The sequence below is a fragment of the Pseudophryne corroboree genome, chromosome 1, assembly GCF_028390025.1.
Source record: "Pseudophryne corroboree isolate aPseCor3 chromosome 1, aPseCor3.hap2, whole genome shotgun sequence".
Taxonomy (NCBI): domain Eukaryota; kingdom Metazoa; phylum Chordata; class Amphibia; order Anura; family Myobatrachidae; genus Pseudophryne; species Pseudophryne corroboree.
Genome location: NC_086444.1, coordinates 289,939,958 through 289,956,679, shown reverse-complemented (window position 1 = coordinate 289,956,679; position 16,722 = coordinate 289,939,958). Strand labels below are relative to the sequence as shown.

At 43.7% G+C, this 16,722-nt stretch overlaps 1 long non-coding RNA gene across 3 annotated transcripts in view; it reads right to left on the bottom strand.

The window, feature by feature from the left end:
• Nucleotides 1-8,098: 8,098 nt before the first annotated feature.
• LOC135058491 (uncharacterized) overlaps nucleotides 8,099-16,722 on the bottom strand; it is a 29,262-nt gene continuing 20,638 nt past the window's right edge. For all 3 annotated transcript variants that reach the window (XR_010245020.1, XR_010244969.1, XR_010245071.1), the window contains exon 4: nucleotides 8,099-8,500. This is a non-coding gene — a long non-coding RNA (uncharacterized LOC135058491). The remainder of the gene's footprint in view (nucleotides 8,501-16,722) is intronic.

Below are 16,722 nucleotides of genomic sequence, written 5' to 3'. Positions count from 1 at the left end.
GCATTCTGTGCAAAGAATCCGCTTTTGGAGACAGCCCTGTCACCACTAATGATGATGCCTTCCGGGAATTACTGAAGTTAAAGAAAAGGGAGGTCGATTTCCTGTACCACAGTCGCACGCTGTCCGACTATTATCGGGCGAAACAAATTCCAAGGGGGTTTCGCATACACAATGCACCAACCATCGGGAGACATAACATAAGTTTCTGCAAAAGATGGATTGCGGTGCTGAACAAGTGTTCCATGGATCTCCTCCTCTTGGTCATTGAGGAGGCCACCCGTGAACACAATGTCACCAAGGAAAAAATCAGTTCTTATGAGTCTGAATACAGTGGCCTGCTCACTACAGACCAGGCCAAACTACGGAAACTTGGAGAACAAGTGGAACAATACCGCCTTGACCTCCTAAAATTTAAAAGAGTGAAATTACGGAAGGTACAACAAGACTACGCACAACATCGCGTATATACATGGCTAGGAGGCACAAGTGGCAACACGACAGGCAACAAAGGGCCAAGATTCCGCCAAAGATATCCCGCTTCACGCCAGGGCCATATGTCTGCCAGTGATTCTGATGACCAATGATATACACAGAAGAAAGGAATGACACAGGCAACCCCTTTAGGGGTAAAGTCTCGGGCAATTCCAACGGCCCGAGACGCCGATACACCAGACGTGGGTGACAAGCAGACAGGCAAAAGAAGGGGAAGACCACCAAGAGCGAGAAGGACCTAATTTTTAATCTGTCATCAAGTCCGCTGTCTACTGCGGAGGTAAGCGTCCTTGAAAAGGGTCTTTCTTTTGTGCCGACGAATAGGCCAAATAAATTCCAATGGAAAATTGACACTTTTAGACTGTACCGAACTCTTAAAATCAAAGAACATTTTGTCAAACAGCCCAATATTCCCTCTGATAGCAACATGCCCATGAGAATTAGAAAACTGGGTCCCACTTCTCGGTTTGATCCACAGTCTAGTAATGCATCTTTGAAAACTTTTAGTAGGCTATTAGAACTGGCGGGGACAGAGGAATTGCCATGTGTCCATAATAATTTGTCTAAGGATGAAAATTCTGCCCTAAAGTCTCTCAGCAAAAGACAAGACATTATAATTAGGGGGGCTGATAAAGGGGGCTCTGTGGTTGTACAAAACACTAATGATTATATTGGGGAATGTTATCGTTTGTTAAATGATGTGGAAACATATTGTCTGCTTGAGAAGGACCCTACGTTGGTATATATGAAGGAATTGAGGCTTTTGTTAAAAAAATGCAGGTGAATCGTGAAAAGAGGGTAAGGAAAAATGTGCGTTATTAAAACCAAAAGTGCAGCCTAAATATGCGTGGTACAGTGTACATCCAAAAAGACACTTAAAACAATTTATAGAAAATAGAAAAGTACGCATACACAAGGCGCTCAGAGGTTAAAATAGTAGACCACAATAGGAGCTTAAAAATATATGTATAATCACCCCACTATTTCCAGAGAGGGCAGACTTGTGATCTAGACTCAAATTTTCTTATTTCACCTTTCTTAATAGGAATCTAGAAAGACACAGTGTGACTACCTCCACATGCCATAGGACCATAAGGTCAGAAACGCGTTAAGTGTTCCTCTTCCATACACTTGATCTACAAGGACCCGACGGCTGAGCGTGGTATCTACTCTCTGTGTGGACCCTCCTATCCGGACTGAGGGATCACTCACCTGTCTAGCTTTCCATCTTAGACCGGGATCTGAGGGTGGCTGCTACTATCTGCTGAGCTGGATACCTTGGTTTTAAATGCTGTTTTAACTATGTTTGTTTGTAAGTGCACTGATGTATTAAATTCTTTACATGTTAAAAGGATTATTGCACTATCTCTTCTTTATGTGCCTTAACCTCAAAACACATACTATGTGGAGGTAGTCACATCTATTTTTTAGATTTATACATCGACCCAGATCCTTGCCCAGACATCCTCAGTTGGCTGATGAGCGGTTTGCCGTGTGGGATCATGAAACATGCTGTTTATTAACATACGTTTGTAAGTGCATTGATTTATTCAGAGAATCCCCTTGTAAAAGGATTACTGCACTATCTTTTGTATTCTTTGTCTCCTACCTCAAACACATGGCATGTGTAGGTAGTCACACTGTGTCTTTCTAGATTCCTATTAAGAAAGGTGAAATAAGAAAATTTGAGTCTAGATCACAAGTCTGCCCTCTCTGGAAATAGTGGGTTGATTATACATATATTTTTAAGCTCCTATTGTGGTCTACTATTTTAACCTCTGAGCGCCTTGTGTATGCGTACTTTTCTATTTTCAAAAAAATGCAGGTGAACAAGGCTTGTTGTCGAATGTGGTGATCCAGAAACTCAGTGTTGAGCATCCGGTGGTACCGGTTTTTTACACCTTGCCTAAGGTCCACAAGGACGCACAGAGACCACCCGGGAGGCCTATCATCTCAGCTCGGGGGTCTCTGCGCGAACCCTTAGCGATCTTTTTAGATGTGTTTCTGCAGCCGTGTGTTCAGCAAACATTTACACATTTAAAAGATTCTAATATATTACTTGAGAAATTTGCCAGTATTGAGAAGGTACCTGAGGGGATTTTGTTAGCCACTATAGATGTCACAAGTCTCTATACATGCATCCCGCATAGTGGAGGGTTGCAGGCGGTGAGGAGATTGATAACTGGAAATGCTGCTTATACAGGTCCTGATATTGACTTATTCTTACAGTTGTTGAATTTTACCCTGACCCACAACTATTTCCTGTTTGAGCACAAGTTCTTCAGACAGCTCACGGGTTGTGCGATGGGATCTGCGGTGGCACCGGCGTTTGCCAACACATTTATGTGGGAGGTAGAGAGATGCATGTTTTTTGAAAATCCTTTGGTGGCCAAGGAAATTTTCCTGTATTATCGTTACATAGACGATTTGTTAATATTCTGGACAGGTGGTGAGCTAATGCTCCAGGAGGTCATCACAATACAGAACAACTCTACCAGCCCCATTAAAATGACCCTCAAATGCAGTATGAAACAGATTGAGTTTTTGGACATCTTCATTAAGATTTGTGAGGGAGAGATTATTACCAACTTGTTCACAAAACCTGCAGACAGGAACACCGTGCTTAGTTACAGTAGTTTTCATCCCACTCCGACCATCCAGGGGTTACCCTACTCCCAGTTTTTACGAGTATGCAGAATTACAAGTACGGCCAGAGATCTAGAGACACAACTTGACATCATGGAAAACAAGTTTTTAGAGAGAGGCTACCCTAGGTCCCTGTTGAGGCAAGCTCGCGCTAAGGCTATTGCCCAGGGGAGGGATAAGTTGTTGTCTAAAAAGATCCCTCAAAACAAGAAAGAGAGACTACCCTGGGTTAATACGTATGACAAAATGAGCAGACACACCAGCAAGAGAGCTAAGACTCTGTGGCCGATGATCACATCAGACCCCAACCTAAAGGGATTAAGGAACACCAGGATCATGCCCAGCTATAGAAGGGGCAAACATATTAAAGACCTGGTGGTAAAGACTGATCTAAGTAAGTTTAAAAAAGAAGTGCCACAACATTTTTTAAGCAGGGGTAATGGATGCTATAAATGCATTGGATGCACTACGTGCAGTTATATGTCTGCTAGCAACATAATTGCACATCCCCACTCTGGTAAGAAATTTACAATAAATTGGCCTTTATCTTGCCATTCTAAATTTGTTATCTATGTCATCATGTGTCCGTGTGGTCTCTACTATGTAAGGAAAACGGAATGTCAGTTCAAAACCAGAATGGCCCAACACAGGCAGGCCATCAGGGCCGCCTTGAATTCAGGGTCAAGTGATCAGCCTGTTGCCCGTCATTTTGCAGGGTTCAAACATGGGATGGCAACTTTGAAGTATCGAATCATTGACCATGTGCCAGAATCTATTAGAGGGGGCAATAGGGCTCTCAAGCTACTCCAACTTGAATCCCGTTGGATCTTCAGATTAGATATTGCACATGATTGAGTAGTTTGGTTACACTTTTTAACTCTGTTTTTATTGACATTTTGTCACTGATGCACTTTATATCTTGTCACTGATGCATTATATATTATGTAGTGATTACATGCACTTTATTGCCACAGGCACTTTAGAGCTGCCGTTTTGGTATTTGCATATTCAGTATCCTAGTTTCTATACTGCCAGCGGCTGCTCCTTAATGATTGGGTTTTGTTTCACAGGGTCGCTATGGTAACGCGGCCGGGACCAGCGTCTTCACCTCGCAACGTCACTTCCGGCGGAAGTGATCACTCCAGGGAGGCGGATGATGGGCCTGGAGCACCGCGGCCACGGCGATCTGGCATGGGGTGGACCTTGGGGGGTGAGTGTACCTATTTAAGGGTGTTTTGTATTGTGCACTGTTTATCCTGATGAAGGGGCTTTGCACCCCGAAATGTTGATATGCTGTGGTTTCACTAAAGTCACGTTGAATTACAAGTCTCTGAGTGCCGCCTCGTTTATTTGCAGCTTATATATATATATATATATATACATACATACATACAAAATATATATATATATATATATATATATATATATATATATATATATATATATATATATCTGTTAATAAATGATAAGTATACAATAAAATAAGATTGGAAACAAAATGAGCAATTCTTTTCTTACAGTGATAACATATTTAAGTAGACAGGGACAGATCAGTGCTTTTATAAAAAGTGCTATACACGTACAATAATATCAGGTAATTTATAAAAAATAACTGTTAATAAATATTATTAACTCTGGGTAATTAGCTCCTCAATTAGACATAATCAACAGATTTAGTGGGGAAACTGGCCTGATTCAACTACGAAGATATAAAATAACTTCTATGTGCTCTGTGGCACTTGCCTCTGATGAAATTGTTTATATCTTGATTTGAATAAAGGTCTATGTAACATTTTACTGGGATTTATGCTCTTTGTATTCTGTTTTGACACAATCAGAATTATCAACCTGTAGAACAGCACAACTTACAAAAGATCAAAGGGATCCTACACACTGAGCATTGGTAATTCTGTACTTAAATCTGGGAAATATTTATATTACAGTATATTGGACATCTGAAAAAGTTTTCCTGCAGCCTCACAAGCACCCAAGGAGTGGTAGTTAAATAAAGAAATCTGCCCTTAATATCTGTGTTTTGGAAATGGACCTTCTTTATCAAATATTATTATTAAATATTAGCATATTAGGTGATTCATCGTGCCCTACGGGCACTGTTTTACAACGTCGTAAGGGACTATGCCCCCTTAACCCTTGCATGCCCTTGTGGCATGCAATATTTTTTATTATATGGAGTATTACCTCCAATCATAATTGTGTGAGTGGTTAAATATTGCATGGACAAAGGGCGTGCAATGGTTATGGGGTCGTAGCCCCTTGCAACGGCATGAACAGCACACGCAGGGCCTGATGAATCACCTAGTAGGTGCTGTGGTTGGGGGAGTGGCGGGTGCGGGGGAGACACGGATGGGGGAGGGGATCCGGGGTGCCATGGTGGGGGAGGGACAGTTGTGGGGATGCCACGGGTGGGGGAGGGGCTGGTGCAGTGGTGCCATGGGTTGGGGAGGGGTGGGTGCATTGGTGCCACGGGGGAGGGGGTCCAGAGCCACCGCAGGTGGGGAGGAGCTGTTGCGGGGGTGCCGCGGGTGGGGGAGGGGCAGGTGCGGTTGTGCTGCGGGTGGATGTGGGGTGGGTGTGGGATGATGCGGGTTGGGGAGGTGGTCCGGAGCCACCGCAGGTGGTGGAGGGGGGGGGGGGGGGGTGCCACGGATGGGATTTCAGAGGTACTGCAAGTAGGGGAGGGGCGGGTAATGCTTCTCCTCCTTGAAGCAGCTCTCCTGGAGACTCACACCTCAGCCAAGCAGCCAGTCACTATTGTTAGCGCCGGTGTCCCAATGCACTACATTACAGGGAAGAAGATGGACTAAATAAACTACAGCTCCCAGCAGCCCTTAGCACCAGAATGCTCCTGCACTAAGGGCTGCTGGGAGCTGTAGTTTATTTAATGTGTCTACTTCTCTGTAATGCAGCACGTTGGGACACAGGCACTAACAATAGTGACTGGCTGGCAGAACTGATTGACTGTTTGAATCAATGTAAAAGGTGAGAGTGCTGTGCAGTGTCAGTGACACTGCACACCCATTGCACTGCACAGCACTGTCACCTTTTACATTGATTTAGCATCCAGACATTACCCTCTGCGATATCACCCACTCTATCCATTACATTAGCCATCTTGGGGCTTCCAAGCTGGCAGCCTAGGTGCTGTGTTGCGGAGTCAGGGCCTCTGGGGATCTGGGCGCGACTGTGGCGGGGAGGCACTTCTGTGACATCTGGGGCTCAGAGAGTATGCGGCGCAGGGAGGGCTATGAAAGCCTTCCGCTGCGCTGCTTTCATACACATCTATGCCGGTGGCCACAGCAGCTTTTATTCCACCTGCTCCGCGGCTAAGGAGAGGGGATTGTTGATGCCGGAGGCGGCAGGCGGACTGACAGCAGGACATAGGACGCTGCAGGAAAAAATATTTTTTTCCCTATCTACAGCACAGAGATTTGCTGCAGATGCAGTTGCATACCCTCCAACTGTACCTTTTTGGCAGGTACTGTACCTTTTTTTCATGGTCTGTACCGATATCTGGCTCTCCAAACTTCCATTGAAAGTATAGGTAAAGGGGTGTGGCCACGTCCCTTTAGCCGTGGCCATGCCCCCTTTTCGAATTTGTAGCGATTATTATGTGTAAATTGTTGGAGGGTATGTTGCTATTTTGGGGTGTGGAGCTGTAGCTGCAGAACCATCAGCCCCATTGTTAATCCTGCTCTGGGAACACACAGCAGCCAAAGGGCATAGCCTCCCATTGGATATAACCTGTGTGGGAGGGTGTTTCTTGCCCAATCAGCTGTGGACTGGGTGTTAACCCAATGAGAGCTCTTAGCTATGCCCAGCGTGATCCAAACAGTCACAGAGTGACAGATCTGGGCTATTATATAGGAGATTTCTTTTAATATTTAAATATTATATTGATTGATTTTTTACAACCTCTCCATGCTGAAGTTTTATGGCATTTGAAATTTTATTTTCATAACATTTTTGGAATTATGCAACTATATGACGCACATATATTTAATGTTTGCATTTAATTTGCAAGCAATTCTGACATTGATTTCAGAGTAACTGTTTACCCCAAAGCACTGCTGAAACTATTGTTTCTGCTGTTTCTTGTAAAACCACAGAGCAGCAGCTGGAAAGCAATTAGCTCCTGAAGCCATCTATTTACAATTGTCTACTAAAGATTTTTTGCGGCATATATATTTTAGTACAAGAAGGCTTTGTGCATTGTTGTATATATAATATTTATATACAATATGTGGCTACTGAAATCATCACTTGCGATTAGTTCTGACACTCAGGAGGTATTCCAGAAATATATTCACACACAGAGATTATTTGATTCAAATAGCTGTCTCATGTACCTCATATACAGTAAGTATGTGCATCCTATAATTATAGAAAAAAACAATAGTGCAATAATTAATAAAAAAAAAACTATACATTTTATTACATACAGGACAATGTATAATGAATGTCCTTATGCACTAAAACATTTCACGGCTTAGCTGAGATGAACTGCATCACAGGGGAAAAGTCCCTGGCCAGAAGAGTATATGTTTTTCCTAGGTACAGCATTCAGCGATATGTCCCAGCAAAAAAGCCCCAGTAGAAAAACACCTATTGTTTAAACTACAGATAATTTTTGTAGAGCACTTATTATTTACATCTTTTAGTACGCACATATGCAATCGCTGATTTTAAATGCTTTTTGACTTATATAACATATTTAATGCACTATATATAGCACCCCTAGTCTTTTTGCTTACTGTCCAAGGAGGATGATAAAATTTTGCTTTACAGCTATAATTTTTATATACAGTAATTTAGTATATTTTGCCTTAGTCACCTATCTTATTTACACTAAGCGTTTTATATATATATATATACATATATATATATATATATCAAAAGGCGGCACTCGGACGGCTTGTAAGAAAGACTCAGACTCCCAGAGTTTTCAGGTCAACATTTCAGAGTTTATGCTTGAACCCTTTCATCTGCATACAGTCCATCTAAATGATGGGTGTTAAATACAGCAAACAATAAGATGGTTCCACCTTCCAAATTGTCAGATCAGAAGTGGTTACAATGGGTGAAATTAGGTGCAATATAATGTTGATCAAATACATGTATAAAAGTCAAATATACAACATTCAATGTGTGCATAACAATATAACATATTGTGACAATGTACAAATATAAAAATAGCATGTGTTAAAAAACAGAAAACAAGTAAAAGAGTGTCAGCGTCTTATTTACTCATTATCAGTATATCTGAAGTAATAAACTATTTTCAGCGATGCACTGGAAATAAATGTAGCTGGAGATCTGCAAACAGTGTAATTTTGAAGGATACCTGAGAAATACATAATTAAACAATTAATTGCAAACCAGTTATATAACTGTAAAGACATGCTCCCCCTTTCTCTCTCGCTCTCTCTCTCTCTCTCTCTCTCCCCCTCTGACACTTTCTCTCTCTTACGTATCTCTCTCTCTCTTTCTCTACCTGGCACTGGGGGGTTATTTAGAGATGGACACAGATCATTGCATATGCAGCAAGATCTGCATCCATCTCCTCACATGCTGGGGGCCGCCCAGCACAGGGCAAGGACATCCAGCATCTGTGGTCCCACCTCACGATGCGTCCGCAATTTAATTGCGGATGCATCAACTTAAGGTCTACCCCTGCCTGTGCAGCCTGGCTGCGCCAGCAGGGGGTCTGCCGCCATTTTTTTTATTGGTGCAGCTGCGTATGACGTCATGCAGCCACCCTAAAAATGCTCACGACATGCCCCCATTTTGGCTGACACACCCGGGAAACACTGAAATGCTGCCCTCCAAACGCCCGCCGCTGTCAATCACCTTGCAGTCGCATCCCTCCAGGATGTAGCCGCAATGAGAAGGGTCTCTCACCCTGACTGTGGCCGTAACACGTGCACAGACCAAATGGACATGGCCGCTGCATACAGGTATGCAGCTGCGTCCATCTCTGAATAGCCCCCACTGTCTCTCTCTTCCTGACTTTCAGACTCTCTCTCTACCTGACACACTCACTCACTGACACTCGCTCCCTCTCTCTTACTGACACTATCTCTCTATCTCTGACACTCAGACTCCCTCTCTCTCCCTGACATTGTATCACCCTCCCTTTCTCTCCCTGACACGGTCTTTCTCTTTCCCTCTCTCTGACAGTGTCTCTCTCCCTCTCTTTGACACTGTCTCTCTCTTTCTGGCACTGAGTCTCTCCCTCTCTCTCTCCCTGACACTGTATTTCTCCCCCTGACTCTCTGACACTGTCTCTCTCTCCCTGACACTGTTTCTCTAACCCTAACATGGTCTCTCTCTCTCCTCGACACAGTCTCTCTCTCTCCACCTGACATGGTCTCTCTCTCCATGACATGGTCTCTCTCTCTCCCTAGCACTATGTCTCTTGCCATCACTGTCCCTGACATTGTCTCTCTCCATCTTTCTCTCTCTCCCTCCCTCTCTCTGACACTCTCTCCCTCCCTTCCTCCCTCCATCTCTCTCTCCCTGACACTCTGGCTCCATCTCTCCCTCTGACACAGTCTCTCTCTCTCTCCCTGAAACTGTCTCTCTCTTTCTGGCAGTGTCTGTCTCTCTAACTCTGACACTGTCTCTTTCTGACACTATCCCCCTCTCTCTATGACACTGTCTCTCCCTCCCTCTCTCTCTGCATGGCTCTCTGTCTCCAGGTCTCCCCTTGACACATTCTCTCTCTCTCCCTCTCTCGCTGACAGTCTTTCTTTTTTTCTGGCAGTGTCTCTTTCTGCACCAACACACACACTCTCTCCCTGAATCCCTCCCTCTCACTCTCTAGTTCTCTCTCCCTCTTTTTCTCCCTGATTTTTTCACTCTCTTGCTCCCCTCTCTTTCTCTTTCCCTCCCTCACACTTTCTCACTCCCCTCCCTCTTTTGTTTCCCCCCGCTCTCTCCCTGACACCTTCTCTCTCCCAGACACTTTCTCTCACTCTCTCTTGCTCCCCTCCCTTTCTCTCTTGCTCCTCCCTCTATTTCTCTCTCTGGAACCATCTCTCCCTCTAAAACCCCCCCTCTCTCTCTACTCTCATCGCATACTCCTTTTCTCCCTGATACACTCTCTCTTGCTCTTTTCTCTCTTTCTCTTATTACATCTTTTTCCATAACCTCTCCTCTCTCTCTCTCTCACTCTCTCTCTCTCCATGGCACCCTCTCTCTCCCTCTTTCTTGCTCCTGTTCCTCTCACTCTCTCTCTCTCTCTCCTGCTCTTCTAAGGTGTATTGTAGAGACAATGACAGGGGGGTCCTTTCAGGATTTGTCTGTGGGGCCCACAAAGTTCTAGTTATGCCCCTGGCAGTCACACAGATGCTATGGTGGTATTAGATGTGCGCCCAGTATCTGCCATTAATGCAGTGGGTTTTAGACAGTTAGCTGAGGTCCTTTGTCCCCGCTACCAAATCCCATCCAGATTCCACTTCACTAGAAAAGCAGCTTTCTATTATTAGTGGAATACATCTAGGAAATGCCATTAAAGTAGAGAAACAAGTAAGGTGCTTACCTGGAGCCACAGCTTCAAGGGATAAATAGCACATGCTAAGATTTGTGAAGGCAGCAAGAAAAGATGGGGAGGTGGATGTCATTGTCCACCTAGGGAATAATGACCTGGATAATGCTGAACTCATGGCCATAAAAGATGAATTTAGGAACTGCTCTGAAGCAGGTAAACCACTGTAACTTTTTCAGAAGTATTGCCAGTACACAGAAGGAAAAACAGAATTCATTGCATCAGCTTATACAAAAGTGACTGCCTGCACCCATCTTCAAGGGGAACTAGAATACTCACTGAGCAGTTTGGATGCTTCATCAAGAACTATTTAAACTAACACAGGGGGGCAGTGAACCAAATAGGAATAAAACACAAAGGTATTGTTTCTGCAGGCAAAGGGATTAGGAAGCGCATACCACAGCAACAGAAGATAATTCAGATCAAAACCAAATAAACATAGGCAGAGATAAGAACATAGCTAAGAACAGGAAAAGCACAAACAAAACGCTAATAGCTATGTGTGCAAATGCTAGGAGCTTAGGAAACAAAATCCCAGAACTAACTGCAATAATGACAAGGGATGATCTAGATATTGTGGCAATTACAGAGTCATAGTGCAATAAAAATCATGACTGGGACATAGCTATACCAGGATATACTTTATTTAGAAAGGACAGAATAGTAAAAATCAGAGGAGGGGTACAAAAAAGCATAAATACTACCTTAATACAAAGTATTGAAGAAAAAATGGATGACCTTTGGGTGACCATAGAAACAGGGGAGAAGTCGATTATTCGTATTGGCATGATATACAGGCCACTAGGTCAGGAAGAGGAACTGGACAAGAACCTATTTCAGGACATTACTAAAATGGCATTAAAAGGAGAGGCAATAATCATAGGAGACTTTAATCTTCCTGATGTAAACTGGGAGGTGTCTGTTGCTAGTGCCACTAGAAGTAGGGACATTTTAAATTCCCTTCAGGGAGCATCCCACCACTAATTGTTGAGGGAGCCCACTGAGAAAGACACAATATTAGACTTAATACTTACAAATAGAGACAGAATATCGGACGTAAAAGTGGGTGAAAACCTGGGATCCAGTGATCATCAAGCAGTATGGTTAAGCATAAAGACAGAGAATGACTCATCCCATACAAAAACAAAGGTGTTGGATTTTAGGAAGGCTGATTTTGTAGGGATGGGAAAAGGTGTAAGCGATTCTTTGACAGAGTGGAGGAACTTGGAAGCAATGCAGGAGAGGTGGGAAACATAAAAAAGTGCAATCTTAAAGGCAACAGACCTTTGTATCAAATGTATTAGGCAAAACACAAGGAAAAGGAAGTCAGTGTGCAAATATTGGCCCTCATTCCGAGTTGATCGGTCGCAAGGCGAATTTAGCAGAGTTACACACGCTAAGCCGCCGCCTACTGGGAGTGAATCTTAGCTTCTTAAAATTGCGACCGATGTATTCGCAATATTGCGATTACTAACTACTTAGCAGTTTCAGAGTAGCTCCAGACTTACTCTGCCTGTGCGATCAGTTCAGTGCTTGTCGTTCCTGGTTGACGTCACAAACACACCCAGCGTTCGCCCAGGCACTCCCACCGTTTCTCCGGCCACTCCTGCGTTTTTTCCGGAAACGGTAGCGTTTTCAGCCACACGCCCCTGAAACGCCGTGTTTCCGCCCAGTAACACCCATTTCCTGTCAATCACATTACGATCGCCGGAGCGAAGAAAAAGCCGTGAGTAAAAATACTTTCTTCATAGTAAAGTTACTTGGCGCAGTCGCACTGCGAACTTTGCGCATGCGTACTAAGCGGATTTTCACTGCGATGCGATGAAAAAGAACGAGCGAACAACTCGGAATGAGGGCCATTGTGAAAGCAAAAAAGATGGCTTTTAGGAAATATAAGCAGACACAAAATAATAAAGACAAAGAGATATATCATGTTAGACAGAAGGAGACTAAGAATGTAATCAGATGTGCAAAGGCACAAGCTGATGAGAAAATGGCCCAGTCAGTGGGTAAAGGAGGCAAAACTTTTTTTAGGTATATAAGCGAAAGGAGAAAAACAAAAGGTGGAATAATAAAACTGAAGATAAAGACTGAGAGACTTATTGAGGGAGACAATGTAATAGCAGATCATCTTAATAATTATTTTTGCTCAGTATTCACTACTGAAAGAGAGGGGAAGGGACCACAGTTAAGTTGCAGGGATAGTTAGGAAAATGAAACATGTACATTTACAGAGGAGAAGGTCCTAACAGAACTCTCAAAGATGAAAATGGACAAATCTATGGGGCCAGAGGGGATACATCCAAGGATACTAAAATAACTTTAAGAGGTGCTGGTAGCACCATTGACAGAATTATTCAACCAGTCATTAGTTACAGGAGTAATTCCAGAGGACTTGAAAAGAGCAAACGTAGTCCCACTGCACAAAAGTGGAAGCAAGGAAGAGGCAAACAACTACAGACTAGTGAGTCTTAGATCAGTAGTAGATAATTAGATGGAAACACTCTTAAAAGAAAGAGTTGTAGTTTATCTGAAATCCAACAATTTACAGGGATGAGATCATGTCAAACAAATCTTATCTTTTTTGACTATGTGAGTAAAGTGATGGATAAAGGTGGATCCATATATATAGCTTATCTAGACTATAGTAAGGCTTTTTACACTGTTCCATATTGCAGACTGCTGAATAAACTTAAAGTTTGGGATTGGATACTAGGATTATTGAATGGATAAGATCTTGGTTGCAGGATAGAAAACAGAGAGTTGTGTTAAATGGAGTGCATTCACAGGAGGAAAATGTTACCAGTGGAGTACCCCAGGGATCTGTACTTGGACCAGTGCTTTTTAATATCTTTATTGGTGACATTGCAAATGGCATTAAAGGGAAAGTATGCCTTTTTGCAGATGACACAAAGGTATGCAACAGGGTAGACACACCAGGTGGGGTAAAACAAATGATTGAGTATCTAGGTAGACTAGAGGAATGGTCAAGAGTGTGGAAATTACTAGTGATGAGCGGGTTCGGTTCCTCGAAACCGAACCCCCCGAACTTCACCCATTTTACACGGGTCCGAGGCATACTCGGATTCTCCCGTATAGCTCGGTTAACCCGAGCGCGCCCGAACGTCATCATCCCGCTGTCGGATTCTCGCGAGATTCGGATTCTATATAAGCAGCCGCGCGTCGCCGCCATTTTCACTCGTGCATTGGAAATGTTAGGGAGAGGACGTGGCTGGCGTCCTCTCCGTTTATTAATGTTGCTGCAAATATTTGTGCTTATTGCTTAATTGTGGGGACTGGGGAGCAGCTGTATTATATAGGAGGAGTACAGTGCAGAGTTTTGCTGATCAGTGACCACCAGTATTATACGTTGTCTGCCTGAAAAACGCTCCATATCTGTGCTCAGTGTGCTGCATATATCTGTGCTCACACTGCTTTATTGTGGGGACTGGGGACCAGCAGTATTATATAGGAGGAGTACAGTGCAGAGTTTTGCTGACCAGTGACCACCAGTATTATACGTTGTCTGCCTGAAAAACGCTCCATATCTGTGCTCAGTGTGCTGCATATATCTGTGCTCACACTGCTTTATTGTGGGGACTGGGGACCAGCAGTATTATATAGGAGGAGTACAGTGCAGAGTTTTGCTGACCAGTGACCACCAGTATTATACGTTGTCTGCCTGAAAAACGCTCCATATCTGTGCTCAGTGTGCTGCATATATCTGTGCTCACACAGCTTTATTGTGGGGACTGGGGACCAGCAGTATTATATAGGAGGAGTACAGTGCAGAGTTTTGCTGACAGTGACCACCAGTATATATAGCAGTACGGTACGGAAGGCCACTGCTCTACCTACCTCTGTGTCGTCAAGTATACTATCCATCTAGATTCTATACCTGTGGTGCATTTTAGTTTTGCAGTTTGCTGACAGTGACCACCAGTATATATAGCAGTACAGCACGGAAGACCACTGCTCTACCTACCTCTGTGTCGTCAAGTATACTATCCATCTAGATTCTATACCTGTGGTGCATTTTAGTTTTGCAGTTTGCTGACAGTGACAACCAGTATATATAGCAGTACGGTACGGAAGGCCACTGCTCTACCTACCTCTGTGTCGTCAAGTATACTATCCATCTAGATTCTATACCTGTGGTGCATTTTAGTTTTGCAGTTTGCTGACAGTGACCACCAGTATATATAGCAGTACGGTACGGAAGGCCACTGCTCTACCTACCTCTGTGTCGTCAAGTATACTATCCATCTAGATTCTATACCTGTGGCGCATTTTAGTTTTGCAGTTTGCTGACAGTGACCACCAGTATATATAGCAGTACGGTACGGAAGGCCACTGCTCTACCTACCTCTGTGTCGTCAAGTATACTATCCATCTAGATTCTATACCTGTGGTGCATTTTAGTTTTGCAGTTTGCTGACAGTGACCACCAGTATATATAGCAGTACGGTACGGAAGGCCACTGCTCTACCTACCTCTGTGTCGTCAAGTATACTATCCATCTAGATTATATACCTGTGGTGCATTTTAGTTTTGCAGTTTGCTGACAGTGACCACCAGTGTATAAAGCAGTACGGTACGGAAGGCCACTGCTCTACCTACCTCTGTGTCGTCAAGTATACTATCCATCTAGATTCTATACCTGTGGTGCATTTTAGTTTTGCAGTTTGCTGACAGTGACCACCAGTATATATAGCAGTACGGTACGGAAGGCCACTGCTCTACCTACCTCTGTGTCGTCAAGTATACTATCCATCTAGATTCTATACCTGTGGTGCATTTTAGTTTTGCAGTTTGCTGACAGTGACCACCAGTATATATAGCAGTACGGTACGGAAGGCCACTGCTCTACCTACCTCTGTGTCGTTAAGTATACTATCCATCCATACCTGTGGTGCATTTCAGTTGTGCGCAGTATATATAGTAGTAGGCCATTGCTATTGATACTGGCATATAATTCCACACATTAAAAAATGGAGAACAAAAATGTGGAGGTTAAAATAGGGAAAGATCAAGATCCACTTCCACCTCGTGCTGAAGCTGCTGCCACTAGTCATGGCCGAGATGATGAAATGCCATCAATGTCGTCTGCCAAGGCCGATGCCCAATGTCATAGTAGAGCGTGTAAAATCCAAAAAACAAAAGTTCAGTAAAATGACCCAAAAATCAAAATTGAAAGCGTCTGATGAGAAGCGTAAACTTGCCAATATGCCATTTATGACACGGTGTGGCAAGGAACGGCTGAGGCCCTGGCCTATGTTCATGGCTAGTGGTTCAGATTCACATGAGGATGGAAGCACTCATCCTCTTGCTAGAAAAATGAAAAGACTTAAGCTGGCAAAAGCACAGCAAAGAACTGTGCGTTCTTCTAAATCACAAATCCCCAAGGAGAGTCCAATTGTGACGGTTGCGATGCCTGACCTTCCCAACACTGGACGGAAAGAGCTTGCGCCTTCCACCATTTGCACGCCCCCTGCAAGTGCTGGAAGGAGCACCCGCAGTCCAGTTCCTGATAGTCAAATTGAAGATGTCACTGTTGAAGTACACCAGGATGAGGATATGGGTGTTGCTGGCGCTGGGGAGGAAATTGACAAGGAGGATTCTGATGGTGAGGTGGTTTGTTTAAGTCAGGCACCCGGGGAGACACCTGTTGTCCGTGGGACGAATATGGCCATTGACATGCCTGATCAAAATACAAAGAAATCACATCTTTGGTGTGGAATTATTTCAACACAAATGCGGACAACAGGTGTCAAGCCGTGTGTTGCCTTTGTCAAGCTGTAATAAGTAGGGGTAAGGACGTTAACCACCTAGGAACATCCTCCCTTATACGTCACCTGGACCGCATTCATCAGAAGTCATTGACAAGTTCAAAAACTTTGGGTGACAGCGGAAGCAGTCCACTGACAACTAAATCCCTTCCTCTTGTAACCAAGCTCCTGCAAACCACACCACCAACTCCCTCAGTGTCAATTTCCACCTTACACAGGAAAGCCAAT